Source organism: Meles meles, chromosome 5 (genome assembly GCF_922984935.1).
Source record: "Meles meles chromosome 5, mMelMel3.1 paternal haplotype, whole genome shotgun sequence".
NCBI classification, from domain to species: domain Eukaryota; kingdom Metazoa; phylum Chordata; class Mammalia; order Carnivora; family Mustelidae; genus Meles; species Meles meles.
This window is the reverse complement of record NC_060070.1, coordinates 103,046,542-103,049,207: the sequence shown is the minus strand read 5'-3', so window position 1 is coordinate 103,049,207 and position 2,666 is coordinate 103,046,542. Positions and strand designations below refer to the sequence as shown.

Sequence of the window (2,666 nt, the reverse complement as noted above, 5' to 3'; positions counted from 1 at the left end):
TAATAAGCAAATCTGTTGCTATACCTATTCCTTCTCTCCATTTAATATGAAGTTGGATCCACCTAAAATCTCAGTTCCTAAACAAGGACTGACAGTAATCTCAGGACAATACAGGCTGTTGTTTTCACAGAGTGTAAGGAATGTTTTCGCTGGCTGCCTTTCAGACTGTTGGCACTTTAAACGTGGCTAGCATACATGATGTGTTTGGGTTTAATTTTAAGGGATATTATCTTTTGACGTTGTCATTTATAGAAAGAGAAATTACAGAAAACCCTGGTATGGTAAATTATTTCATAATTTTTTAAAATTTATGTGTGTGTGTGTGTGAGAGAGAGAGAGAGAGACAGAGAGAGAGAGAGAGAGAGAGAGAGACCATGAGCACACAAGTAGGAGGAAGCAGGCAGAGGGAGAAGCAGGATCCCTTCAGTGCAGGGAGTCTGATGTGGGACCCGATCCCAGGACCTGAGCAGAAGGCAGATGCTTAACTGACTAAGCCACCCAGGCATCCCTCAGAATTGTTTTAATACTCATTTTCCTACCTATGAATATTACTTATCCAAAATCACCATATCAGAAGACTTCTAGTACTTAGTCACATCCAATTCTCTTTCCCTTCTGGTCTCACAAAAGCCTGAGACGTACTGCCATATGACTTTTTGGATAATGGTTTGTGAGAAGAAATGATGAAGTATTTAATTGCTGGTCTGAGACCCTTCAGTGCTCTTTCCATTGCCTCAGCAACTAAGAGACATGAAGTTCCAGATGGTGTAGCTGCAAGTTGGGGAAGCTTTAGAGCCAGGGTCCCCATGTGGAGGACACCCTGCCAAACCATGTGAGCCATGTAAGCAAGAATGAGAGAGTTTTTGGAGTAAGCTACTGAGATTTGAGACTGTTTTGTTACTGCCTATCCTAATTAAATATCCTAAGCGTCAAAAGAGCAAAGAGTTGAATTTAGAAGTTCTTGATGACATCCAATTTAATAACTTTGTCAACTTGGGTAAGCCACTTAAATTTGTTGAGTTTCAAATGCTTCCTTTCTAAGATAGAGATGACAAAAATATTCTCTATGTACTTGAAAGAGTGACTATGAAGATCAAATTGCATAGTGTGGGTTCAGTCACTCTATAATTTATATTCGTAAGTGTGGTGACATATTTTTTTATTTGTTTGAGATTGTGATTTTCTGATTAAGGCAATTTCTTTCCTTCATCTCCTACTTTCCAGCTCCATAGAAAAAGTAGACAAGAAGACTAAAGTTAGGGTGTAGGAGTGAAGAGGGTCCACTCTTTGTTTGTTTTAATCTATTATTACAGGCATACTACAGCTCTAATAATTAAACTCAAGATTTCTTAGAATCAGGTATTTCAGATTCAAGTTCACTTCCATGACATCCAGCAGTATCAAATTTGTCTATATACTTTTCCTCTTTAGCTCTGAGCATCAGAAAACTAAGACACCTTCTTCTATTTCTTTCAGCACAATGTAGAGTATAAGTAAACTATGTGTTCAGAGAGCATCAAACCAGTTTCTACTATTTCTTGGATTTTTTTATGCTTTAAAATATTTTTTGAGGAGAAAAAATATGGAACATTTCATGAATTTGTGTGTCATCATGGGGCTGTGCTCATCTTCTCTGTATCATTCCAATTTTAGTATACGTGCTGCTAAAGTTAATCTGATTGCCCAGTTCAACAAAACAAAAAGACCACTGAAGCGGGTAGGCATTCATTGGACATCTTTTATTGATTGAATGGACACAACAGAGGAGAGAAACCAACATACAATTAACTTTATACATTTTGAGCTATGGAATTTGACCATGTTTTGTGTCCTCTCCACAGAAAAGATGATGGGGACATGGTGTGACTCTTCAAGTTATCATCTAATCTCTCCACTGAGTAAGCAAAACAATGCAGTCATTAGAGAGACCCTCGAGGTAGTGACCGAAAGTTAGCTCTCTGAAACCCGATTGAATCCCGGCTTCACTGCTCACTAAATTACTTTGAGCATGCAACTTCTTTATGCCTCAGTTTTCTAATCCATAAAGGGCATATAGTAATTGCACATAATTTACACAGTAGTTTTAAAAGTTAATGAGCTAATATATGCAGTGTTCAGAAAAAGACCCATAACCTAGTGGCCACTGTATGGCTTACTTAATATAGTTGCCTTGTAATCAAACTCCAAGCTATTCTAACACAATGTGAAGGAATTAGATGCTCTAAAAGATGTGGGTAATTGGTGGGAAGAGAGAAAACTGAGTTTTTTAGCAACTTTCATGAACATTCTCAAGCAACAGAAGTGAGTAAAGATGCTGTTATGAACATTTTATGACCTCATGATTGACTAGAGGTTTATAGAACTCTTCAACTTTTGGGGTCCCAGTTTGTGTTTCTTTCTATGGAACATCACATTTAAGTGAACTAATTATGGTTTGTATCTAAACTGAAGTGTAATCTGCCACAAAATTATCCCTTCTTATTTCTGATAAAGGTCTTTTTTTCTGGTTACTCAAACATGAGAATTCAATGTGATTTGGGGTTTTGGTTTGTTTGGTTTTTTTGTTTGTTTGTTTGTTTGGTTGGTTGGTTGGTTGGTTTTTTGTTTTTTCCTTTGATCCTACACCTGTATCTCTCTCTTTTCAATGCAAACAGTAGCCAAAATTG

The 2,666-nt window shown here is 37.1% G+C and overlaps 1 pseudogene; it reads right to left on the bottom strand.

Moving 5' to 3' along the window:
• Positions 1 to 1,576: 1,576 nt before the first annotated feature.
• LOC123942885 lies at positions 1,577 to 1,673 on the bottom strand (annotated as a pseudogene).
• Positions 1,674 to 2,666: the final 993 nt, after the last annotated feature.